The 12,628-nt window shown below is 62.9% G+C and overlaps 2 non-coding genes across 2 annotated transcripts; both read left to right on the forward strand.

Moving 5' to 3' along the window:
• The first annotated feature begins 1,852 nt into the window (after positions 1-1,852).
• On the forward strand, positions 1,853-1,971 carry LOC131871097 (5S ribosomal RNA). Its single transcript, XR_009369382.1, has one exon. It is a non-coding gene; the product is annotated as a 5S ribosomal RNA (ribosomal RNA).
• Positions 1,972-9,788: 7,817 nt separating this feature from the next.
• Positions 9,789-9,907, forward strand: LOC131871076 (5S ribosomal RNA). Its single transcript, XR_009369361.1, has one exon. It is a non-coding gene; the product is annotated as a 5S ribosomal RNA (ribosomal RNA).
• The last annotated feature ends 2,721 nt before the right edge of the window (positions 9,908-12,628 follow it).

The following is a 12,628-nucleotide window of genomic DNA, read 5'->3' on the forward strand; positions in this document are numbered from 1 at the left end:
CGAGGTGGGTGCCAAGGTGCCAGTGTGGGTGGGTGCTAAGGTGGATGCCAAGGTGGGTGAGAAGGTGGGTGATAGGTTGAGTGGTAGGATGGGTGGGTGCCAAGATGGGTCACAGGGTGGGTGCAAGGGTGGGTAGGTGCTAGGGTTGGTGTCAGGGTGGGTGGGTGCTAGGTTGGGTTCCAAGGTGGGTGCGAGGGTGAGTGTCAAGGTGGGTCACAGGTTAGGTGCTAGGATGGGTGAGTGCTAGGGTGCAAAGGTGCCAGGGTGGGTGCTAGGATGGGTCGATGCTAGGGTGAGTGGCAAGGTGGGTCCACAAGTGTCAAGGTGGGTGCCGAGGTGGGTGCCAAGTCGGCGACTGCTATGGTGGATGCCAAGGTGGGTCACGGGGTGGGTGCCAAGTTGCTAGGTTGGGTTCCAAGGTGGGTGCCAACGTGGGTGCTAGGGTGCGTGGGTTAAAGGGTGTGTCACAACGTGGGTGCCAGGATGGGTGCGCACCCACACTGGCCAAGACGGGTGCGGGTGCAAGGTTGGGTTCCAAGCCCGGTCACAGGCTGGGTGCTAGGATGGGTGGGTGCCAAGGTGGGCACCAGGGTGGGTGCACCCACCCTGGCCAAGGTGGGTCACGGGGTGGGTCCTAGGGTGGGTAACGGGGTGGGTACTAAGGTGCGTGCCAAGGTGGGTCATAGGGTGGGTGCCAAGGTGGGCACCAGGGTGGGTGTGCACCAACCCTAGCCAGGGTAGGTCACGGGGTGGTTGTCGGGGTGGGCGTCAAGGAGCCAAGGTGGGTGGCAAGTAGCCAAGTTGCGTGCCAAGGTGGGTGTCGGGGTGGGTGCCAAGGATCCAAGGTGGGTGCCAAGGAACCAAGGTGGGTGTCTGGGTGGGTGCCGAGGTGGGAGCCAGGGTGGGTCCCAAGGTGAGTGCAAAGGTGGGTGCCAGGGTCAAGGTGAGTGCCAATGTGGGTTCCAAGGTGCCAGGGTCAGGGTGAGTGCCAATGTGGGTTCAAAGGTGCTAAGTTGGGTGCGAGGTTGGGTGCGAGGGTGGGTGGGTGCCAAGGTGTGCTAGGTGGAAGCCCGGGTGGGTCGGCATCCCATGGGTGTCGAGTTGGGTGCCTGATGGGTGCTTCTTGTCAAGTTTTAGTCGTCGGGACTCATTTCGAGCCTTAGAGGTCGTTTCTTGTCCGGTTGCCCTGTCTTCGACCTGGGAACCCAATTTTGGTCCTCGGGTCCCATTTTTTTTTGTCTCGCATCCCACTTTTGGCCTGTGGCCTTTTCGGGGTCGATTCTCGTTTTGGGCATCAGAGCATGTTTCTTCTCCTAAAACCCAATATTTGTTTATTAAGTCTCGGAACACATTTTTGTTCTCGTGGACCCATCATGGGTCTTGGAACGCATTTGTGGTCCTTGGGTCCCATTTTGCATCCCGAAACTTGTGTTTTGGTGCTTGATCCCTATTTTGGGTGCCCACCTTGCACCAAGTGCGCACCCGGGGCAAACCGAGCGCCTTGGTGCACCGGGGCAAGATCGAGCGTGCACCCGAGGCGCCCCGAACATGCACCAAGGTGCACTCGGCCCACATGTGAGCGCAGGTCGTTGCGCCCGAGGTGGTGTGTGGGCACCGCGTTGCAGACGGGACACTGCACGCACACGACGCCCCCTCCAGGTGCACGCACGTAGGCCGGGCCGGGTGCACACCCGACGCCCTAGCAAGGTGCGCGCACCCGGGCAGGGCTCACACTTGGCGAACGGGGCGCACTTCGCGAGGGAGGGTGTGCACCTCGACGGGGGTGGGTGGCCGGGGTGGATTCGCACGTGGGTCGCGGTTTGCTAAGTACACACTGCGACAAGCTCATAACGGGTGCGATCATACCAGCATTAGTGCACCGGATCCCATCAGAACTCCGCAGTTAAGCGCGCTTGGGCCGGAGTAGTACTGGGATGGGTGACCTCCCGGGAAGTCCCGGTGTTGCACCCTTTTTTAGTTTTTCGCCGGGCGTCGCAATGCTATTTGAATAAACCTTTTGCCCGTTTGCGTTCTCGTCGGGGCCGGGCCGGGCCGGGGTGCACTGCCCGCACTACCGCGCGCGCGGGGGCGACACCGAGCGCGCACCCGAGGCACCCCGAGCACACAGGCCACGGTGCAACCCGGGCGTTGTGCGCGCACCCCGGTGCGCCCGAGGTGCTGCGCGCGCACCCAGGTGAAATCGGTGTGCACCTCGGCCAGTGCGCGCTCGGTCGAGTCGCGCACGTTGGCCAAGGTGCACGGTGATGTTTCTTACTCTAAGGTTCCGCACCAGACGCCCGGGACAGGTGAGCGAAGCTGGGCGGGGCCGGGTGCGCGGCCGGGGCAGGTGCACGCAGCTGGAGAGAGCTTTGGAGCACACTTCGGAGCGCACCAATGATGCGCTCCATTCAAAAGTTTCCTGAAAAGGCAAAAAAAGTTGAGATTATAGAATTTCCCACTTGAGAGATTGTAAAAAAAAAAAATTTAAAATGAAGGAAACGCGGGTGCCAAGGTGTGCGCAGCCCAGCCAAGGTGTGCGCACCAAGGCGCCCACCCTGGCGAAGGTGCACGCAAGGTGCGCACCCGAGGCAAACCGGACAATTAACCCAACTTTCGACTTCGCGCGCACCTTGGAGCGCACTTCGGAGCGCTCCTTGGTGCGCACCAATCTTGGGCACCTCGGAGTGCACCATGGCGCCCACCAAGGTGCGCACCCGGGGCAAACCGAGCTCCGACTTCGTGCGCACCTTGGAGCGCACGAAAGGTGCGCACCATGGCGCCCACCAAGGTGCGCAGCCCAGCCAAGGCGTGCGCATCAAGGTGCGCACCCTGGCGAAGGTGCGCACCCGGGGCAAACCGAGCTCCGACTTCGTGCGCACCTTGGAGCGCACAAAAGGTGCGCAACCCAGCCAAGGTGTGCGCACCCCGGTCAAACCGAGCTCCGAATCGTGCGCACCAGAGGTGCACGCCATCGTGCGCACCTTGGAGCACACTTCGGAGCCCTCCTTGGTGCGCGCCGATGTTGCGCACCTCGGAGCGCACCCGGGGAAAACAATGCAATTAACCCGACTTTCGACTTCGTGGGCACCTCGGAGCGCTCTCGGGTTCGCACCTCGGAGCACACCGAGGTGCGCACCTTTGATGCGCTGCCTTCACCAATTTCCAGAAAAGGCAAGAAAACATTGAGAAGGTGTGCGCACCGAGGTGCCCACCCTGGCGAAGGTGCACGCGAGGTGCGCACCCGGGGCAAACCGGGCTCCGACTTCGTGCACGCCGCACCTTGGAGCACACTTCGGAGCGCTCCTTGGTGCGCACCAGGGCGCGCAACCCAGCCGAGGTGCCCACCCCGGCGAAGGTGCACGCGAGGTGCGCACCCGGGGCAAACCGGGCTCCGACTTCGTGCACGCCATGGTGCCCACCGCGGCGAAGGTGCACGCGAGGTGCGCACCCGGGGCAAACCGGGCTCCGACTTCGTGCACGCCGCACCTTGGAGCACACTTCGGAGCGCTCCTTGGTGCGCACCATGGTGCCCACCAGGGCGCGCAACCCCGCCGAAGGTGCACGCGAGGTGCGCACCCGGGGCAAACCGGGCTCCGACTTCGTGCACGCCGCACCTTGGAGCACACTTCGGAGCGCTCCTTGGTGCGCACCATGGTGCCCACCAGGGCGCGCAACCCCGCCGAAGGTGCACGCGAGGTGCGCACCCGGGGCAAACCGGGCTCCGACTTCGTGCACGCCATGGTGCGCACCGCGGCGAAGGTGCGCACCCGGGGCAAACCGGGCTCCGACTTCGTGCACGCCGCACCTTGGAGCACACTTCGGAGCGCTCCTTGGTGCGCACCAGGGCGCGCAACCCAGCCGAGGTGCCCACCCCGGCGAAGGTGCACGCGAGGTGCGTACCCGGGGCAAACCGGGCTCCGACTTCGTGCACGCCGCACCTTGGAGCACACTTCGGAGCGCTCCTTGGTGCGCACCATGGTGCCCACCAGGCCGCGCAACCCAGCCAAGGTGTGCGCACCAAGGTGCACGCGAGGTGCGCACCCGGGGCAAACCGGGGTCCGACTTCGTGCACGCCGCACCTTGGAGCACACATCGGGGCGCTCCCGGGTTCGCACCGGCGTTGCGCACCGTGGTGGGCACCTCGGAGCACACCAAGGTGGGCAGCGAGGTGCGCACCTTTGATGCGATGCCTTCACTAATTTCCATAAAAGGCAAAAAAAAAACGAGATTTTAAAATTTCCGTTTTGAAAGATAGTGAGAAAAAGGGAATGCTGGTGCCATCTTGAGCCCGCCCTGGTGCGCAGCCCAGCCAAGGTGTGCGCACCAAGGTGCCCACCCTGGCGAAGGTGCGCGCCCGGGCAATTAATCCAACTTCCAACTTCGCGCGCGCCAGGGTGGGAGCGCACCCAACAACCGGGCCTGGGAAGAGCCAATGCGAGAAACCCCACCAAACGCTCTGACAAAAAAAGAGGGGGCGCTCCAGTAACCCCGCTTCGGAGCGCACCCTGGGCAAACCCAGCCAAGGTGCCCACCCCGGCCAAGGTGCAGGCGAGGTGCGCACCCGGGGCAAACCGGGCTCCGACAACGTGCACGCCGCACCTTGGAGCACACTTCGTAGCGCTCCCGGGTGCGCACCTCAGAGCACACCAAGGTGGGCAGCGAGGTGCGCACCTTTGATGCGCTGCCTTCACTAATTTCCAGAAAAGGCAAAAAAAAAAGGAGATTTTAAAATTTCCGTTTTGAAAGATAGTGAAAAAAACGGAACGCGCGTGCCATCTTGAGCCCGCCCTGGTGCGCAGCCCAGGTAAGGTGCCCACCCTGGCAAAGGTGCGCACCCGGGCAATTAACCCTACTTCCGACTTCGTGCGCGCCAGGGTGGCAACCGGGCCTCGGAAGAGCCAATGCGAGAAACCCCACCAAACGCTCCGACAAAAAAAGAGGCGGCGCTCCAATAACCCCGCTTCGGAGCGCAGCCGGGGCAAACCCAGCCAAGGTGCCCACCCCGACGAAGGTGCACGCGAGGTGCGCACCCGGGGCAAACCGGGCTCCGACAACGTGCACGCAGCACCTTGGAGCACACTTCGAAGCACTCCCGGGTGCCCACCGGCGTTGCGCACCGTGGTGGGCAGCGAGGTGCGCACCTTTGATGCGCTGCCTTCACTAATTTCCAGAAAAAGGCAAAAAAAAATGAGATTTTAAAATTTCCGTTTTGAAAGATAGTGAAAAAAAAGGAACGCGGGTGCCATCTTGAGCCCGCCCTGGTGCGCAGCCCAGGCAAGGCATGCGCACCAAGGTGCCCACCCGAGGTGCACACCCGGGGCAAACCGGGCTCCGACTTCGTGCAGGCCGCACCTTGGAGCACACTTCGGAGCGCTCCTTGGTGCGCACCATGGTGCCCACCAGGGCGCGCAACCCAGCCAAGGTCTGCACACCAAGGTGCCCACCCCGGCGAAGGTGCACGCGAGGTGCGCACCCGGGGCAAACCGGGCTCCGACTTCGTGCACGCCATGGTGCCCACCGCGGCGAAGGTGCACGCGAGGTGCGCACCCGGGGCAAACCGGGCTCCGACTTCGTGCACGCCGCACCTTGGAGCACACTTCGGAGCGCTCCTTGGTGCGCACCATGGTGCCCACCAGGGCGCGCAACCCAGCCAAGGTGTGCGCACCAAGGTGCACGCGAGGTGCGCACCCGGGGCAAACCGGGGTCCGACTTCGTGCACGCCGCACCTTGGAGCACACATCGGAGCGCTCCCAGGTTCGCACCAGCGTTGCGCACCTTTGATGCGCTGCCTTCACTAATTTCAAGAAAAGGCAAAAAAAAACGAGATTTTAAAATTTCCGTTCTGAAAGATAGTGAAAAAAACGGAACGCGGGTGCCATCTTGAGCCCTTCCTGGTGCGCAGCCCAGGCAAGTTGTGCGCACCAAGGTGCCCACCCTGGCGGAGGTGCGCGCCCGGGGCAATCCGGGCTCCGACTTCGTGCACTGCATGGTGCCCACCAAGGCGCGCAACCCAGCCAAGGTGCCCACCGCAGCGAAGGTGCACGCGAGGTGCGCACCCGAGGTGCACACCCGGGGCAAACCGGGCTCCGACTTCGTGCACGCCGCACCTTGGAGCACACTTCAGAGCGCTCCTTGGTGCGCACCAGGGCGCGCAACCCAGCCGAGGTGCCCACCCCGGCGAAGGTGCACGCGAGGTGCGCACCCGGGGCAAACCGGGCTCCGACTTCGTGCACGCCATGGTGCCCACCGCGGCGAAGGTGCGCACCCGGGGCAAACCGGGCTCCGACTTCGTGCACGCCGCACCTTGGAGCACACTTCGGAGCGCTCCTTGGTGCGCACCATGGTGCCCACCAGGCCGCGCAACCCAGCCAAGGTGTGCGCACCAAGGTGCACGCGAGGTGCGCACCCGGGGCAAACCGGGGTCCGACTTCGTGCACGCCGCACCTTGGAGCACACATCGGGGCGCTCCCGGGTTCGCACCGGCGTTGCGCACCGTGGTGGGCACCTCGGAGCACACCAAGGTGGGCAGCGAGGTGCGCACCTTTGATGCGATGCCTTCACTAATTTCCATAAAAGGCAAAAAAAAAACGAGATTTTAAAATTTCCGTTTTGAAAGATAGTGAGAAAAAGGGAATGCTGGTGCCATCTTGAGCCCGCCCTGGTGCGCAGCCCAGCCAAGGTTTGCGCACCAAGGTGCCCACCCTGGCGAAGGTGCGCGCCCGGGCAATTAACCCAACTTCCAACTTCGCGCGCGCCAGGGTGGGAGCGCACCCAACAACCGGGCCTGGGAAGAGCCAATGCGAGAAACCCCACCAAACTCTCTGACAAAAAAAGAGGGGGCGCTCCAGTAACCCCGCTTCGGAGCGCACCCTGGGCAAACCCAGCCAAGGTGCCCACCCCGGCCAAGGTGCAGGCGAGGTGCGCACCCGGGGCAAACCGGGCTCCGACAACGTGCACGCCGCACCTTGGAGCACACTTCGTAGCGCTCCCGGGTGCGCACCTCAGAGCACACCAAGGTGGGCAGCGAGGTGCGCACCTTTGATGCGCTGCCTTCACTAATTTCCAGAAAAGGCAAAAAAAAAAGGAGATTTTAAAATTTCCGTTTTGAAAGATAGTGAAAAAAACGGAACGCGCGTGCCATCTTGAGCCCGCCCTGGTGCGCAGCCCAGGTAAGGTGCCACCCTGGCAAAGGTGCGCACCCGGGCAATTAACCCTACTTCCGACTTCGTGCGCGCCAGGGTGGCAACCGGGCCTCGGAAGAGCCAATGCGAGAAACCCCACCAAACGCTCCGACAAAAAAAGAGGCGGCGCTCCAATAACCCCGCTTCGGAGCGCAGCCGGGGCAAACCAAGCCAAGGTGCCCACCCCGACGAAGGTGCACGCGAGGTGCGCACCCGGGGCAAACCGGGCTCCGACAACGTGCACGCAGCACCTTGGAGCACACTTCGAAGCACTCCCGGGTGCCCACCGGCGTTGCGCACCGTGGTGGGCAGCGAGGTGCGCACCTTTGATGCGCTGCCTTCACTAATTTCCAGAAAAAGGCAAAAAAAAATGAGATTTTAAAATTTCCGTTTTGAAAGATAGTGAAAAAAAAGGAACGCGGGTGCCATCTTGAGCCCGCCCTGGTGCGCAGCCCAGGCAAGGCATGCGCACCAAGGTGCCCACCCGAGGTGCACACCCGGGGCAAACCGGGCTCCGACTTCGTGCAGGCCGCACCTTGGAGCACACTTCGGAGCGCTCCTTGGTGCGCACCATGGTGCCCACCAGGGCGCACCCGAGGCAAACCGGGCTCCGACTTCGTGCACGCCGCACCTTGGAGCACACATCGGAGCGCTCCCAGGTTCGCACCAGCGTTGCGCACCTTTGATGCGCTGCCTTCACTAATTTCCAGAAAAGGCAAAAAAAAACGATATTTTAAAATTTCCGTTCTGAAAGATAGTGAAAAAAACGGAACGCGGGTGCCATCTTGAGCCCTTCCTGATGCGCAGCCCAGGCAAGTTGTGCGCACCAAGGTGCCCACCCTGGCGGAGGTGCGCGCCCGGGGCAAACCGGGCTCCGACTTCGTGCACTGCATGGTGCCCACCAAGGCGCGCAACCCAGCCAAGGTGCCCACCGCAGCGAAGGTGCACGCGAGGTGCGCACCCGAGGTGCACACCCGGGGCAAACCGGGCTCCGACTTCGTGCACGCCGCACCTTGGAGCACACTTCAGAGCGCTCCTTGGTACGCACCAGGGCGCGCAACCCAGCCAAGGTGCTCACCCCGGCGAAGGTGCACGCGAGGTGCGCACCCGGGGCAAACCGGGCTCGGACTTCGTGCACGCCGCACCTTGGAGCACACATCGGAGCGCTCCCGGGTTCGCACCAGCATTGCGCACCTTTGATGCGCTGCCTTCACTAATTTCCAGAAAAGGCAAAAAAAAGAAAAAAATGAGATTTTAAAATTTCCGTTTTGAAAGATAGTGAAAAAAACGGAACGCGGGTGCCATCTTGAGCCCGCCCTGGTGTGCAGCCCAGGCAAGTTGTGCGCACCAAGGCACCCACCCTGGCCAAGGTGGGTCACGGGGTGGGTCCTAGGGTGGGTAACGGGGTGGGTACTAAGGTGCGTGCCAAGGTGGGTCATAGGGTGGGTGCCAAGGTGGGCACCAGGGTGGGTGTGCACCAACCCTAGCCAGGGTAGGTCACGGGGTGGTTGTCGGGGTGGGCGTCAAGGAGCCAAGGTGGGTGGCAAGTAGCCAAGTTGCGTGCCAAGGTGGGTGTCGGGGTGGGTGCCAAGGATCCAAGGTGGGTGCCAAGGAACCAAGGTGGGTGTCTGGGTGGGTGCCGAGGTGGGAGCCAGGGTGGGTCCCAAGGTGAGTGCAAAGGTGGGTGCCAGGGTCAAGGTGAGTGCCAATGTGGGTTCCAAGGTGCCAGGGTCAGGGTGAGTGCCAATGTGGGTTCAAAGGTGCTAAGTTGGGTGCGAGGTTGGGTGCGAGGGTGGGTGGGTGCCAAGGTGTGCTAGGTGGAAGCCCGGGTGGGTCGGCATCCCATGGGTGTCGAGTTGGGTGCCTGATGGGTGCTTCTTGTCAAGTTTTAGTCGTCGGGACTCATTTCGAGCCTTAGAGGTCGTTTCTTGTCCGGTTGCCCTGTCTTCGACCTGGGAACCCAATTTTGGTCCTCGGGTCCCATTTTTTTTTGTCTCGCATCCCACTTTTGGCCTGTGGCCTTTTCGGGGTCGATTCTCGTTTTGGGCATCAGAGCATGTTTCTTCTCCTAAAACCCAATATTTGTTTATTAAGTCTCGGAACACATTTTTGTTCTCGTGGACCCATCATGGGTCTTGGAACGCATTTGTGGTCCTTGGGTCCCATTTTGCATCCCGAAACTTGTGTTTTGGTGCTTGATCCCTATTTTGGGTGCCCACCTTGCACCAAGTGCGCACCCGGGGCAAACCGAGCGCCTTGGTGCACCGGGGCAAGATCGAGCGTGCACCCGAGGCGCCCCGAACATGCACCAAGGTGCACTCGGCCCACATGTGAGCGCAGGTCGTTGCGCCCGAGGTGGTGTGTGGGCACCGCGTTGCAGACGGGACACTGCACGCACACGACGCCCCCTACAGGTGCACGCACGTAGGCCGGGCCGGGTGCACACCCGACGCCCTAGCAAGGTGCGCGCACCCGGGCAGGGCTCACACTTGGCGAACGGGGCGCACTTCGCGAGGGAGGGTGTGCACCTCGACGGGGGTGGGTGGCCGGGGTGGATTCGCACGTGGGTCGCGGTTTGCTAAGTACACACTGCGACAAGCTCATAACGGGTGCGATCATACCAGCGTTAGTGCACCGGATCCCATCAGAACTCCGCAGTTAAGCGCGCTTGGGCCGGAGTAGTACTGGGATGGGTGACCTCCCGGGAAGTCCCGGTGTTGCACCCTTTTTTAGTTTTTCGCCGGGCATCGCAATGCTATTTGAATAAACCTTTTGCCCGTTTGCGTTCTCGTCGGGGCCGGGCCGGGCCGGGGTGCGCTGCCCGCACTACCGCGCGCGCGGGGGCGACACCGAGCGCGCACCCGAGGCGCCCCGAGCACACAGGCCACGGTGCAACCCGGGCGTTGTGCGCGCACCCCGGTGCGCCCGAGGTGCTGCGCGCGCACCCAGGTGAAATCGGTGTGCACCTCGGCCAGTGCGCGCTCGGTCGAGTCGCGCACGTTGGCCAAGGTGCACGGTGATGTTTCTTACTCTAAGGTTCCGCACCAGACGCCCGGGACAGGTGAGCGAAGCTGGGCGGGGCCGGGTGCGCGGCCGGGGCAGGTGCACGCAGCTGGAGAGAGCTTTGGAGCACACTTCGGAGCGCACCAATGATGCGCTCCATTCAAAAGTTTCCTGAAAAGGCAAAAAAAGTTGAGATTATAGAATTTCCCACTTGAGAGATTGTAAAAAAAAAAAATTTAAAATGAAGGAAACGCGGGTGCCAAGGTGTGCGCAGCCCAGCCAAGGTGTGCGCACCAAGGCGCCCACCCTGGCGAAGGTGCACGCAAGGTGCGCACCCGAGGCAAACCGGACAATTAACCCAACTTTCGACTTCGCGCGCACCTTGGAGCGCACTTCGGAGCGCTCCTTGGTGCGCACCAATCTTGGGCACCTCGGAGTGCACCATGGCGCCCACCAAGGTGCGCACCCGGGGCAAACCGAGCTCCGACTTCGTGCGCACCTTGGAGCGCACGAAAGGTGCGCACCATGGCGCCCACCAAGGTGCGCAGCCCAGCCAAGGCGTGCGCATCAAGGTGCGCACCCTGGCGAAGGTGCGCACCCGGGGCAAACCGAGCTCCGACTTCGTGCGCACCTTGGAGCGCACAAAAGGTGCGCAACCCAGCCAAGGTGTGCGCACCCCGGTCAAACCGAGCTCCGAATCGTGCGCACCAGAGGTGCACGCCATCGTGCGCACCTTGGAGCACACTTCGGAGCCCTCCTTGGTGCGCGCCGATGTTGCGCACCTCGGAGCGCACCCGGGGAAAACAATGCAATTAACCCGACTTTCGACTTCGTGGGCACCTCGGAGCGCTCTCGGGTTCGCACCTCGGAGCACACCGAGGTGCGCACCTTTGATGCGCTGCCTTCACCAATTTCCAGAAAAGGCAAGAAAACATTGAGAAGGTGTGCGCACCGAGGTGCCCACCCTGGCGAAGGTGCACGCGAGGTGCGCACCCGGGGCAAACCGGGCTCCGACTTCGTGCACGCCGCACCTTGGAGCACACTTCGGAGCGCTCCTTGGTGCGCACCAGGGCGCGCAACCCAGCCGAGGTGCCCACCCCGGCGAAGGTGCACGCGAGGTGCGCACCCGGGGCAAACCGGGCTCCGACTTCGTGCACGCCATGGTGCCCACCGCGGCGAAGGTGCACGCGAGGTGCGCACCCGGGGCAAACCGGGCTCCGACTTCGTGCACGCCGCACCTTGGAGCACACTTCGGAGCGCTCCTTGGTGCGCACCATGGTGCCCACCAGGGCGCGCAACCCCGCCGAAGGTGCACGCGAGGTGCGCACCCGGGGCAAACCGGGCTCCGACTTCGTGCACGCCGCACCTTGGAGCACACTTCGGAGCGCTCCTTGGTGCGCACCATGGTGCCCACCAGGGCGCGCAACCCCGCCGAAGGTGCACGCGAGGTGCGCACCCGGGGCAAACCGGGCTCCGACTTCGTGCACGCCGCACCTTGGAGCACACTTCGGAGCGCTCCTTGGTGCGCACCAGGGCGCGCAACCCAGCCGAGGTGCCCACCCCGGCGAAGGTGCGTACCCGGGGCAAACCGGGCTCCGACTTCGTGCACGCCGCACCTTGGAGCACACTTCGGAGCGCTCCTTGGTGCGCACCATGGTGCCCACCAGGCCGCGCAACCCAGCCAAGGTGTGCGCACCAAGGTGCACGCGAGGTGCGCACCCGGGGCAAACCGGGGTCCGACTTCGTGCACGCCGCACCTTGGAGCACACATCGGGGCGCTCCCGGGTTCGCACCGGCGTTGCGCACCGTGGTGGGCACCTCGGAGCACACCAAGGTGGGCAGCGAGGTGCGCACCTTTGATGCGATGCCTTCACTAATTTCCATAAAAGGCAAAAAAAAAACGAGATTTTAAAATTTCCGTTTTGAAAGATAGTGAGAAAAAGGGAATGCTGGTGCCATCTTGAGCCCGCCCTGGTGCGCAGCCCAGCCAAGGTGTGCGCACCAAGGTGCCCACCCTGGCGAAGGTGCGCGCCCGGGCAATTAACCCAACTTCCAACTTCGCGCGCGCCAGGGTGGGAGCGCACCCAACAACCGGGCCTGGGAAGAGCCAATGCGAGAAACCCCACCAAACGCTCTGACAAAAAAAGAGGGGGCGCTCCAGTAACCCCGCTTCGGAGCGCACCCTGGGCAAACCCAGCCAAGGTGCCCACCCCGGCCAAGGTGCAGGCGAGGTGCGCACCCGGGGCAAACCGGGCTCCGACAACGTGCACGCCGCACCTTGGAGCACACTTCGTAGCGCTCCCGGGTGCGCACCTCAGAGCACACCAAGGTGGGCAGCGAGGTGCGCACCTTTGATGCGCTGCCTTCACTAATTTCCAGAAAAGGCAAAAAAAAAAGGAGATTTTAAAATTTCCGTTTTGAAAGATAGTGAAAAAAACGGAACG

This window comes from Cryptomeria japonica, unplaced genomic scaffold, assembly GCF_030272615.1.
Source record: "Cryptomeria japonica unplaced genomic scaffold, Sugi_1.0 HiC_scaffold_369, whole genome shotgun sequence".
Classification (NCBI taxonomy): Eukaryota; Viridiplantae; Streptophyta; class Pinopsida; order Cupressales; family Cupressaceae; genus Cryptomeria; species Cryptomeria japonica.